The sequence below is a fragment of the Balaenoptera ricei genome, chromosome X, assembly GCF_028023285.1.
Source record: "Balaenoptera ricei isolate mBalRic1 chromosome X, mBalRic1.hap2, whole genome shotgun sequence".
NCBI classification, from domain to species: domain Eukaryota; kingdom Metazoa; phylum Chordata; class Mammalia; order Artiodactyla; family Balaenopteridae; genus Balaenoptera; species Balaenoptera ricei.
The window spans coordinates 16511698-16525857 of NC_082660.1; the positions used below are offsets into that span (position 1 = coordinate 16511698).

Sequence of the window (14160 nt, forward strand, 5' to 3'; positions counted from 1 at the left end):
TTTAAACTTTGTTTTAAATGGGATCAGAGCAGCCTTTAGGCTAGGGGTAATTAATCCCTACTACTGAGGCAATGCCTTTCTAAATATTCTACCCAATGTCTTGGGATTTATGAAGTTTTTCCATTCTGGCCAGTGGAAACAGAAACTATCTGGGCCCTGTGGGACCTCCAAGGATTGTTCCCTCTAATCCATTCAGGTAGTTCTTTCCCCAGCCTTGAGTATTTTCTTTACACACAGGTGCTGGTCCGTACTCTACTGAAGATTCCCGATCTACACACCTCTGGAACTCTGTGCAGCCTTCTCCTCCCCAGTACTCAAACCGTGGCCTCGTTGGCATTCCAGCTCCATAAGCTCAACTTAGAATGATAACCGGGCTCCCCTCGGCTTCCCTTTCTCTGTTCTATGGCCTGGAAACTCTCTCAGGCCCGTAAGCTGGGAAATTGCAGGGCTCTATTTGTTTCCCCTTTCTCTGAGATCTCTGTCCTGTGTTGTGCTCCTTGTATGATTTTTGCAACTTTTTCTGGAAACGTCTAAAATTCTTTTAAGATGAGAAGACTTAAAAGTTTCAACATTAAAAAGAAAAGCATTTCTCCCTTCTCCACTCTAGGCCTGCTCCAGGCTGCCCACTTGCAGCAGGAAAAGGAGGAGCAGTGTTGGCTTCTCCCCTCTTCCACCATGCTGGCCACCTCTCCAAGATGGGGGTGTGTAGGGAGAGGAGCTAAGGCAACCCCACTAATGGGTTTCTCATGCTGGGACCATACCCGGTCCAGGGGAAATGCATACCCTTCACCCCACACTTGTCTTCCATGTCCTGAAAACTTCTTGGGAACATACGTAGCAAGCCATCTTTTTTTTTTTTTTTTAACATCTTCATTGGAGTCTAATTGCTTTACAACGGTGTGTTAGTTTCTGCTTTATAACAAAGTGAATCAGTTATACATATACATATGTTCCCATATCTCTTCCCTCTTGCATCTCCCTCCCTCCCACCCTATATTACTCAGCCATAAAAAGAAACGAAATGGAGTTATTTGTAGTGAGGTGGATGGAGTTAGAGTCTGTCATACAGGGTGAAGTAAGTCAGAAAGAGAAAAGCAAGCCATCTTTGAGTCCTTTCCCTAGGCTCATGGTGAGTAGTAGGCAACCCTCCAACACCCCCATTGGCAGAGAGGAACTCACCAGCACACCAATCTCTCTCCAAAACACTCTTCTAATTTCCAACTCTCTTTTCTGGGAATGCCCAGCCTCACTGTGAAAATGAGTATTTTGTTTCTGGTACAAGACCTTCCAGAGCACTCTTTTCTCTCTGCCTTCAACTTTCTGCTGCCAGTAACATTCCAGATGATACCTGCTTCATCAGCCTAGGGCCTGGAGTGAAGATGACGATAACATGAACCAAAGCCCCCACTTGACTTATAATGGACACTGAAGAAGAACTTGAAAGAGACAAGGGTGTTAGCCATGCAGATATGTACAGGAAGAGCATTGCAGGCAGAGGCAAGGGTCAGTGCAAAGGCCCTAAGGCATCCTAGCATGCTCAAGCAACAGCAAGGCCAGAATCTCTAGATATTTAGAATCTCATCATCTCATTTTTTAAACACAACTAGTTTCTAGAAAGTTCTTCCATATATTTAAATGAAGTCTTCTCTTATAACTACCACCCATTTACTCTAATTTAATTCTTCCACATGGCAGCTTTCCAAGTACTGCCCTCAGGTTTCTCCCACCTCCCACACCCTTCGATCATTTCTGCATGACATAATATCCAGGCTACTCACCATCTTGATGATTCTCCTCAGGAAGAATCCCTATTTGTCTCTATTGCTGTTCTGTGTGTACAAAAGACTTTTTTAAAATTAAACTTCATTTTGAGATGATTGTAGAAATCATACAGAGATCTGGTGTACCCTTTAACCAGTTTGCCCCAATGGTAACATCTTGCCAAACTGTAGTACGCTATCAAGGATACTGATATCAAGATATCAGGACATTGACATTAAGACAGTCAACATACAGAACAGTTTCATCACCACAAGGATCCCTCCTGCTGCCCTCTGACTGCCACACCCATCTCCCTTCTCACCCCTCATCCCTAACTGCTGGCAACCACTAATCTGATCTCCATTTCTATAATTTTGTCATTTCAAGAATGTTATATAAATGGAACCATAGAATATGTAACCTTTAAGTATTGTCTTTTTTCACCCAGCACAATTCCCCTGGGATTCATCCAAGCTGTTGCATCAGTAATCCTTTCCAATTATTGCTGAGCACTATTCCATGGTATAGATGCACGACAGTTTCTTTAATCATGCACCCACTGAAGGACACCTGGGTTGTTTCCAGTCCTGGGTTATTATGAATAAAGCTGCGATGAACATTCATGTACAGGTTTCTGTGTGAACGTTAAGTTTTCATTTCTCTGGGATAAATGCCCAGGAGTGCAAATTCTAGGTCATATGGTAGTTGCCTGTTTAATTTTTTAAGAAACTGCCAAATTGTTTTCCAGAGTGGCTACACCATTTTACATTCCCACCAGCAATGTACAAGTGATCCAGTTTCTCCACCTCCTTACTAGTATTTGGTGTTGTCACTTTAAAAAATTTTAGCCATTTTGATAAGTGCGTAGTAATATCTCACTGTGGTTTTAATTTGCATTTTTCCAATGGATAATGATGTTTAACATCTTTTCATGTGCTTTTCTGCCATTTGTTTATCTTCTTTGGTGAATGTTTGTTCATATCTTGTGCCCATTTTCTAACTGGAATATTTGGTTTTTTACTGTTGAGTTTTGAGTGTTCTCTATATATTCTAGATAGCAATTCTTTGTCAGATATGGGGGTTGCAAATATTTCTCTCCCAGTCTGTAGCTTGTCTTTTTATCCTCTTTAACAGATAGACCAAAAGCTTTTAATCTTCTAAAAAAATTCTTTTCCATTATGGTTTATTACAGGATATTGAGTATAATTCCGTGTGCTATACAATAGGACCTTGTTGTTTATCCATACTATATATAATAGTTTGTATCTGCTAGTCCCAAACTCCCAATCCAATCCTCTCTCTCCCCACCTCCCCCTTGGCAACCACAAGCCTGTTCTCTATGTCTGTGAGTCTGTTTCTGTTTCGTAGATAAAGGCTTTTAATCTTGATGAGGCCCAATTTATCAGTTTTTCCATTTATGGATGGTGCTTTTGATTTCAAGTTAAAGAACTCTTTCCCTAGACCTAGGGCTCAAAGGTTTTCTCCTCTTTTTTTCTAAAAGTTACATAGTTTTACATTTTACATTTAAAATCCATTTTGACTCCCTCACCCTGCGTTCTTCTAAAAGGTGCTCGTCCTTCCTGTGTTTACGCCTCTCCAAACCAGACTCCCTAGAGCCCTCAAGCACTCTCTATATGACTTGGCTTCAAATTACTTATGTACAATATCCAACTCGGCGTGTATCAAGAATGATTCATCATAGCCCTGTTAAGTAGGTTGCCCCACACTTGATCCGTATCTGCAGGTTGAATCAGACTGGAAGCAAGAATACCTTGGCGTTCCCACCTGAATCAGGAGAAAATATCAGAGACTGGGACTTATACCATTGGCACTCCTGAGGCCTTTGGACTCAGACTGGAACTACACCACTGGCTTCCCGAGTCTCCAGCTCCCATAACACAGATTGTTGGACTTCTCAGTTTCCATAATCAGCCGTGTGGCTGATAGGGTCTTGGCGCTCCGCCCTGCTGTGAGGCCTGAGCCTCTGAGGTGGGAGAGCTGAGTTCAGGACATTGGACCACCAGAGACCTCCTGGCCCCACATAATATCAATCGGCAAGAGCTCTCCCAGAGATCTCCGTCTCAATGCTAAGACCCAGCTCCACTCAACGGCCAGAAAGCTCCAGTGCTGGACGCCCCATGCCAAACAACTAGCAAGACAGGAACACAACACCACCCATTAGCAGAGAGGCTGCCTAAAATCATACAAAGTTCACAGACACCCCAAAACACACCACCAGACATGGCCCTGCCCACCAGAAACACAAGATCCAGCCCCCCCAATCAGAACACAGTCACCAGTCCCCTCCACCAGGAAGCATACACAACCCATTGAACCAACCTCACCCACTGGGGGCAGACACCAAAAACAACGGGAACTGTGAACCTGCAGCCTGCGAAAAGGAGACTTCAAACACAGTAAGTTAAACAAAATGAGAAGACAGAGAAATACACAGCAGATGAAGGAGCAAGGTAAAAACCCACCAGGCCAAACAAATGAAGAGGAAACAGGCAGTCTACCTGAGAAAGAATTCAGAGCAATGATAGTAAAGATGATCGAAAATCTTGGAAATAGAATGGAGAAAATACAAGAAATGTTTAACAAGGACCTAGAAGAACTAAAGACTAAGCAAACAATGATGAACAACACAATAAATGAAATTAAAAATTCTCTAGGAGGAATCAATAGCAGAACAACTGAGGCAGAAGAACGGATAAGTGACCTGGAAGATAAAATAGTGGAAATAACTACTGCAGAGCAGAAGAAAGAAAAAAGAATGAAAAGAATTGAGGACAGTCTCAGAGACCTCTGGGACAACATTAAACGCACCAACATTCGAATTATAGGGGTCCCAGAAGAAGAAGAGAAAAAGAAAGGGACTGAGAAAATATTTGAAGAGATTATACTTGAAAATTTCCCTAACAGGAAAGGAAATAGTCAATCAAGTCCAGGAAGAACAGAGAGTCCCATACAGGATAAATCCAAGGAGAAACACGCCAAAACACATATTAATCAAACTATCAATAATTAAATACAAAGAAAAAATATTAAAAGCAGCAAGGGAAAAGCAACAAATAACATACAAGGGAATCTCCATAAGGTTAAAAGCTGATCTTTCAGTGGAAACTGTGCAAGCCAGAAGGGAGTGACAGGACATTTAAAGTGATGAGAGGGAAAAACCTACAACCAAGATTACTCTACCCAGAAGGATGTCATTCAGATTTGATGGAGAAATTAAAACCTTTACAGACAAGGAAAGTTAAGAGAATTCAGCACCACCAAACCAGCTTTACAACAAATGCTAAAGGAACTTCTCTAGGCAGGAAACACAAGAGAAGGAAAAGACCCACAAAAACAAACCCCAAATAATTAAGAAAATGGTCATAGGAACATACATATCGACAATTACCCTAAATGTAAATGGATTAAATGCTCTAACCAAAAGACATAGACTGGCTGAATGGATGCAAAAACAAGACTCATATATATGCTGTCTACAAGAGACTCACTTCAGACCTAGGGACACATACAGGCTGAAAGTGAGGGGATGGAAAAATATATTCCATTCAAATGGAAATCAAAAGAAAGCTGGAGCAGCAATTCTCATAACAGACAAAACAGACTTTAAAATAAAGACTATTACAAGAGACAAAGAAGGACACTACATAATGACCAAGGGATCAATCCAAGAAGAAGAGATAACAACTGTAAATATTGATGCACCCAACATAGGAGCACCTCAATACATAAGGCAAATGCTAACAGCCATAAAAGGGGAAATCAACAGTAACACAATAATAGTAGGGGACTTTAATACCCCACTTTCCCCAATGGACAGATCACCCAAAATGAAAATAAATAAGGAAACACAAGCTTTAAATCACACATTAAACAAGATGGACTTAACTGATATTTATAGGACATTCCGTCCAAAAACAACAGAATACACTTTCTTCTTAAGTGCTCATGGAACATTCTCCAGGATAGACCATATCTTGGGTCACAAATCAAGCCTTGGTAAATTTAAGAAAATTGAAATCGTATGAGTATCTTTTCCGACCACAGTGCTATGAGACTAGATATCAATTACGGGGAAAAAAACTGTAAAAGATACAAACACATGGAGGCTAAACAATACGCTACTAAATAACCAAGAGGTCACTGAAGGAGTCAAAGAGGAAATCAAAAAATGCCTAGAAACAAATGACAATGAAAACACGATGACCCAAAACCTATGGGAGGCAGCAAAAGCAGTTCTAAGAGGGAAGTTTATAGCAATACAATCCTACCTCAAGATACAAGAAACATCTCAAATAAACAACCTAACCTTACACCTAAAGCAAATAGAGAAAGAAGAACAAAAAAACCCCAAAGTTAGCAGAAGGAAAGAAATCATAAAAATCAGATCAGAAATAAATGAAAAAGAAATGAAGGAAACGATAGCAAAGATCAATAAAATTAAAAGCTGGTTCTTTGAGAAGATAAACAAAGTTGATAAACCATTAGCCAGACTCATGAAGAAAAAAAGGGTGAAGACTCAAATCAATAGAATTAGAAATGAAAAAGGAGAAGTAACAACTGACACTCCAGAAATACAAAGGATCATGCGAGATTACTACAAGCAACTATATGCCAATAAAATGGACAACCTGGAAGAAATGGACAAATTCTTAGAAAAGCACAACCTTCCGAGACTGAACCAGGAAGAAATAGAAAATATGAACAGACCAATCACAAGTAATGAAATTGAAACTGTGATTAAAAATCTTCCAACAAACAGAAGTCCAGGACCCGAAGGCTTCACAGGCGAATTCTATGAACCATTTAGAGAAGAGCTAACACCTATCCTTCTCAAACTCTTTCAAAATATAGCAGAGGGAGGAACACTCCCAAACTCATTCTACAAGGCCACCATCACCGTGATACCAAAACCAGACAAAGATGTCACAAAGAAAGAAAACTACAGGCCAATATCACTGATGAACATAGATGCAAAAATCCTCAACAAAATATTAGCAAACAGAATCCAATGGCACATTAAAAGGATCATACACCATGTTCAAGTGGGGTTTATCCCAGGAATGCAAGGATTCTTCAATATATGCACATCAATCAATGTGATACACCATATTAAAAAATTGAGGGAGAAAAACCATATGATCATCTGAATAAATGCAGAAAAACTTTTGACAAAATTCAACACCCATTTATGAAACACACCATCCAGAAAGTAGGCATAGAGGGAACTTACCTCAACATAATAAAGGCCATATATGACAAATCCACAGCCAACATCGTTCTCAATGGTGAAAAACTGAAACCATTTCCACTAAGATCAGGAACAAGACAAGGTTGCCCACTCTCACCACTATTATTCAACATAGTTTTGGAAGTCTTAGCCACAGCAATCAGAGAAGAAAAAGAAATAAAAGGAATCCAAATCAGAAAAGAAGTAAAACTGTCACTGTTTGCCGATGATATGATAGTATACATAGAGAATCCTAAAGATGGTACCAGAAAACTACTAGAGCTAATCAATGAATTTGGTAATGTAGCAGGATACAAGATTAATGCACAGAAATCTCTTGCATTCCTATACACTAATGATGAAAAATCTGAAAGAGAAATTAAGGAAACACTCCCATTTACCACTGCAACAAAAAGAATAAAATATCTAGGAATAAACCTACCTAAGGAGACAAAAGACCTGTATGCAGAAAACTATAAGACACTGATGAAGGAAATTAAAGGTGACACAAACAGATGGAGAGATATACCATGTTCTGGGACTGGAAGAATCAACGTTGTGAAAATGACTATACTACCCAAAGCAATCTACAGATTCAATGCAATCCCTATCAAACTACCAATTGCATTTTTCACAGAACTAGAACAAAAAATTTCACAATTTGTATGGGAACACAAAAGACCGCGAATAACCAAAGCAATCTTGAGAAAGAATATCGGAGCTGGAGGAATCAGGCTCCCTGACTTCAGGCTATACTACAAAACTACAGTAATCAAGACAGTATGGTACTGGCACAAAGACAGAAATATACATCAACGGAACAGGATAGAAAGCCCAGAGATAAACGCACGCACATATGGTCACCTTATCTTTGATAAAGGAGGCAAGAATATACAATGGAGAAAAGACAGCCTCTTCAATAAGGGGTGCTGGGAAAACTGGACAGCTACATGTAAAAGAATGAAGTTAGAACACTTCCTAACACCATCCAGAAAAATAAACTCAGAATGGATTAAAGACCTAAATGTAAGGCCAGACACTATAAAACTCTTAGAGGAAAACATAGGCAGAACACTCTATGACATACATCACAGCAAGATCCTTTTTGACCCACCTCCTAGACAAATGGAAATTAAAACAAAAATAAATAAATGGGACCTAATGAAAATTAAAAGCTTTTGCACAGCAAAGGAAACCATAAACAGGACAAAAAGACAACCCTCAGAATGGGAGAAAATAGTTGCAAACGAATCAACTGACAAAGGATTAACCTGCAAAATATACAATCAGCTCATGCAGCTCAATATCAAAAGAACAAACAACCCAATCCAAAAATGGGCAGAAGACCTAAATAGACATTTCTCCAAAAAAGACATACAGATGGACAAGAAGCACATGAAAAGCTGCTCAACATCACTATTTATTAGAGAAATGCAAATCAAAACTACAGTGAGGTATCACCTCACACCAGTCAGAATGGGCATCATCAGAAAATCTACAAACAACAAATGCTGGAGAGGGTGTGGAGAAAAGGGAACCCTCTTGCACTGTTGGTGGGAATGTAAATTGATACAGCCATTATGGAGGCCAGTATGGAGGTTCCTTAAAAAACTAAAAATAGAACTACCATACGACCCAGCAATCCCACTACTGGGCATATACCCTGAGAAAGCCATAATTCAAAAAGAGTCAAGTACCACAATGTTCACTGCAGCACTATTTACAATAGCCAGGACATGGAAGAAGCCTAAGTGTCCATCAACAGATGAATGGATAAAGAAGATGTGGCACATATGTACAATGGAATATTACTCAGCCATAAAAAGAAACGAAATTGAGTTATTTGTAGTGAGGTGGATGGACCTAGAGTCTGTCATACAGAGTGAAGTAAGTCAGAAAGAGAAAAACAAATACAGTATGCTAACACATATATATGGAATCTGAAAAAAAAAAAAAGGTCATGAAGAACTTAGGGGCAAGACAGGAATAAAGACACAGACCTACTAGAGAATGGACTTGAGGATATGGGGAGGGGGAGGGGTGAGATGTGACAGGGTGAGAGAGTGTCATTGACATATATACACTACCAAATGTAAAACAGATAGCTAGTGGGAAGCAGCCGCATAGCACAGGGAGATCAGCTCGGTGCTTTGTGACCATCTAGAGGGGTGGGATAGGGAGGCTGGGAGGGAGACACAAGAGGGAGGAGATATGGGGATATATGTGTATGTATAGCTGATTCACTTTGTTATAAAGCAGAAACTAACACACCATTGTAAAGCAATTATACTCCAATAAAGATGTTAAAAAAAAAAAAGATCCACAGAGAAATAAAACTTCTTTAAATATTTGATAGAATTCTCCAGTGAAACCATTTTGAACTGGAGATTTCTTTTTCAGAGCTTCAGAATTACAAGTTCATTTTTTCCAATGGTTATAGGATTGTTAACGATTGTCTATTTTATTTTGGTTGAGTTTTGATAGTTTGTGGTTTTTGAGAAATTGGTCCATTTCTTCTAATATGTTGAATTTATGATCATAAACTTGTTCATAGTATTCCCTTATTATCCTTTGAATGGCTACAAGATCTGTAATGATGTTCCCTGTTGCATTCTTGATTTTGTGATTTGTGCCTTCTCTTTTTATCTCTGTCAGCCCTGCTATTTATTTAAGTAAATATAAATATTTAAGTCTGCTGATTAACCAAAGACATTCTTCATTTCTGTTATTGTGTTTCTGACTTCCAGCCATTTGAATCTTTCTTATAGTTTCTGTCTCTGCTGAAGTTACCTATCTGATCTTGCATGTTGTCTACTTTTTTCATTAGAGCCTTTAACATCGTGATCATAATTATTCTAAATTCATTCTCTGATACTTCCAATAGCTGTGTCATATCTGTGTCTGGTTCCGATGATTGCTTTGTCTCTTCAGACTGAATTTTCTTGCCTTTTGGCATGCCTTGTAATTTTTTGTTGAAAGCCAGACATTTTGTATAAGGCAGTAGATACTGTGGTAGTGTTGAGGTTTGTTGTCTCTGTGGACATCAGAGACACAGAATTCCTCTAGTGGTCTTTTTTGGTCCCCCCTCTTGGTTTTGGGGCTTCCCTTTGTGCTGTTCCCAAGACAGTCTATCTCTTGCAGCTCTCCCTGCTGTAATCCACTGTTGTTATTCCTGGAGATTTGTTAGTGTGCTAGTGGGGCATGGTGGAGAGGTGTCTCTAATATGCTAAGCCTCAGTTTCATCAAAAGTGCTTCTGTCCCTCCTCCAGGGATAAAGCTTTCCTTCTCTTTCCCCAGATGCAGTGGGTATCCAACGGCATTCTCAACCAACAGCCTTGAGGCCCTTTTCCCTGAAGATTAAATCTTTTTAGGTGAGATGGGAATTGAGGCTGAGTGGAATTGATTCCTCCAGCTGCAACGGCATTTCACCGGTGTCCGTAGACCATGTCTGCCCCCTGTAGAATAAAGCCTTTTTCTCCTTAAGGGATAAGGATCTGACTGGAATTCTCAGTGATTCCTGAGCCAGCACTTCCAGCCTGCACCATGAATTTTCTCTGGATTTTCCCTGATCCTCCCTGTAAGAGCCAGGAGGGGTTCTTAGAGGAAATGTCTGCAAAGAGGTTTAACCCCTCTCCCCAGGGGCGTCATACTCTCAAGCTAGTCCACACTAAGCCTCAAGCAATTTGCTAATTCTTCTAGGTTTATATTCTTTTCCATTTCTATAGTATCTGATGGCTTCTGTCCCTGGTAAGCAAATGCTCAGGTCCTGTGTCTCAAGAAAAGTGCCTGTCTCTCTCCAGAGTTTGAAATGGCTGTTTGCTCTGAAAACTCAGTTCTCTTTTACTTTCCAGTCTGTCCAGCTTTTTTCTTGTTGTAAGCACGGGAAGGACATCCTGCAGCTTTCTGTGTCTCTGAGCTGAAACTGGAAGCCCTATTTAACCATATTTGACCTACAAATGTCAATTCCATATGGTTTAACCTAACAGACCATGGCATAGTTTCTGGATAGTGCACCTTGTTTTGCTGCAGCCAAAGTCTAACTAGAGGTATCCGGAAAAGATTGCTACGGGTTATTCTACACACAATTCATTGAGAGTGAGATGATCCCCCCATGACAGTGGTCCTCAAACTTGAGCATGCATAAGAATCATCAGGAGGACTTCTTAAAACACAGACTGCTGGGTCCTTCTCCAGAGTTTCTAAATCAGAAGGTCTAGGTCAGGGCCCAAGGATTTCCATTTCTACCACTTCCTGGTTGGTGATGCTCTTTTGGGGATCACACCCCAAGAACCCTATGGCATGTCGCAGAGGCTCAGGGCTCATCTACATGTCCTACTTATTCATCACTTTGAGGGCAAATGGTCAGCTCTGAGGGGCAGCGATTAGGTTCTCAGCTGACTTCAGAGAAGTGTCAGGAGTAAAGGATCAGGAATACGCTCACCCTTGAATTCATTCTTTCTCCAGAGTGAAGCTAAGTAAAAAATAATGCTTTATGTCTTAAAACAGAGGTAGCCACGGTTTTCTAATAGTCGATGAAAGGCTTAGAGTTAGTGGTGTACAGACCATGTGAATTTGTTCTAAGATCCATGGTGATGTAAGCACACTCCTTTGGGTCCAGGTGTTGGCTGAGACTCAGGTACAAGTAAAGCGCCTCAAGGCTTTCTTCATAACTGTTTTCTTATGTCATGAATCCCCCCGAATGCTACAGTTTTGCGCTTAGAGTTTTAGTAAAGGTAAAACTACACTGCTCAAATTTATAGAATAAATTCCATTTGGCATCAGTCACAATTACCAATTCATCTATTCAGTCAACAAACATGTATCAAGTGCTTCGTATGCACCTGGCAATGTTTTAGGTGCTGGGGACATAGCAGTGAAGAAAATAAAGTCACTATCTCATGGCGGCTTCATTCTAGGGAGAGGAGACAGAAAACAGACAAGTAAGTAGGTGGGGTGTGTGTGTGTGTGTGTGTGTGTGTGTGTGTGTGTGTGTGTGAATGAAACAGAATGAAACAGACTCTCCTATGGGACAGTCTGAGGGAAGATTGAGGCTAAAGTTGCTCTTGTATTTAGCAGGTTAGGGATGGCCTCTGTGATGAGGTGACATTTGAGCAGTGACTAGCCAGAAGGAAGAGACCCAGACTTGATACCCATGGAGGTTTAGGCGACTACAACTTTAGTGGCAGATGGGTGGTTAGTCACTTTTGTATACTATACTAACGTTAATTCAATTATGTTTACCATCAGGCAAAAACTATTCTTGCTAAAAATCTCAGGTAACTCACACTCCACTTCTAGGAATTGTCTTAAGGATAAATTGGAAATGTGAACATAGATTTATGCCCAAAGATGCTCATCATAGCTTTATAACATAAAAAAAATTGGAGTTAACCAAAAATGCCCTTCTTTCCCTGACCTCCCCACGCTCAAGGCTCCCTTGGGCACTTCTGCTCTGCAGTTCCAAAGCCCCTGGACTTCCCTCTGTGGTCATGCTCTCTTCCTGTGGAAGACTTGCCTGCTTACCTGTCTATTTTCTCCCATTTGAGCTCCCTGAGGACGGGGTCTACGCTGCATTCAGCACCCATCACGGGGTCCGGCACATCGTAAGCACTCAATACATGGTCCAGAAAAGACTGGTTAAATGCTCTCTGGCGTATCTAGAGACAGAGTATTATGCAGCCATTACAAATCATGTCTTTGAAAAAAAAGCAATGACAAAGAAATGATAATACTAAGTATAAAAACCAGACTATAAAACTATAGACACAGAATGACCTCCATTACGAGACTCCAAAATTATTAAAGGCTGTATCTGAATGACATTCGGACAATTCCTGCCTTTCTATTTTTTTTATTTTTTTATTTTTTTTAAATTTACTTATTTATTATTTATTTATGGCTGTGTTTGGTCTTCGTTTCTGTGCAAGGGCTTTTCTCCAGTTGCGGCAAGTGGGGGCCACTCTTCATCGCGGTGCGCAGGCCTCTTATTATTGTGGCCTCTCTTGTTGCGGAGCACAGGCTCCAGACGCGCAGGCTCAGTAGTTGTGGCTCACGGGCCTAGTTGCTCCGCGGCACGTGGGATCTTCCCAGACCAGGGCTCGAACCCGTGTCTCCTGCATTGGCAGGCAGATTCTCAACCACTGCGCCACCAGGGAAGCCCTCTATTTTTTTTAAATTCAAAGCATTTCACATCTCTTTTTATTCTCTAATAATCTCACTGCCCAGACCATGCAGACATATTGGCCAGGAACTGCCCCCGCCCAACCACAGGAAGGCCAGAGGGGACAATCCTACCAGGTCCCTGCGGTGGAGATGTGGAAATATTAATCTGCCTTCCTCTTTATCATTTTTATTTTCTACTTTGGGTATAACATTAGCTTCATAATCAGAAAAAAAGTAAGTTAGTTAAAAATACTCAAGGTGACTGACAGGGTCTACATTTGAACCTACAGTCATCACCCTGGTCCTTTAAACCTTAGAGGATTCGTTGGTAGGATCCTTGTCAACAGGCCCCTCCTTAGCATGTGTTGTCCTCCATTACCTTGAAGGTTCTCATGCTCCGCGTGGCCTCCCCGTTTTGTCTTCCTCATCACCCCCTGCCAGATTCTCAGCACTAGATGTGTCCCTTTAAAAGTGGGGCATTTATCCTTCCAGGCCTGAAGTTCCCTCTGAGACGTCTCTCTCTCTCTTCATTCCAGATTCACTTCCTCCAAGGAGACTGCCCTGATTGAGAACAAATAAGAACGTTTCACGAGAGCCTCCTGGGGCCAAGGCAGGGGGGCAGGTGGGTGTTTCATACAAGGGTCCCAGTTCACCTACCTCCTGTCAGCATTCGACAGCAGAGCTTCAGCCCCAGGCAAGTTCCTGGTCCTCTCAGATTAGGCCCCAAACTAAGAAACCCTCATGAAGCTTGAAGAGAATCCTCTCCCTTTCTCCTAAGACATCTCTGTTTTTCTCCTGGGGAATAACCTTGGAAATGCTATTGACTTCTTTGTGGTTTTTCTTTTTAGCTTTAAAAATTGGTTTGAAAACCCTTTAAAACTTTTTAAAAAAATTAACAAATTAATAATGAAGTTTTGCATTTCCAGGGCACTTTCTCATCAAAGCGCTCAAAGTTTGCCAACAAATCTTGGTTTCTTGGAGAACTAGTC

General features: G+C 40.8%; 1 long non-coding RNA gene across 1 annotated transcript; it reads right to left on the minus strand.

Moving 5' to 3' along the window:
• Positions 1–11776: 11776 nt before the first annotated feature.
• LOC132358016 (uncharacterized) lies at positions 11777–13659 on the minus strand. The gene is made up of 3 exons (XR_009500382.1): positions 13551–13659; positions 12533–12666; positions 11777–11921 (listed from the first exon to the last, which is right to left on the minus strand). It is a non-coding gene; the product is annotated as an uncharacterized LOC132358016 (long non-coding RNA).
• Between the last annotated feature and the right edge of the window lie 501 nt (positions 13660–14160).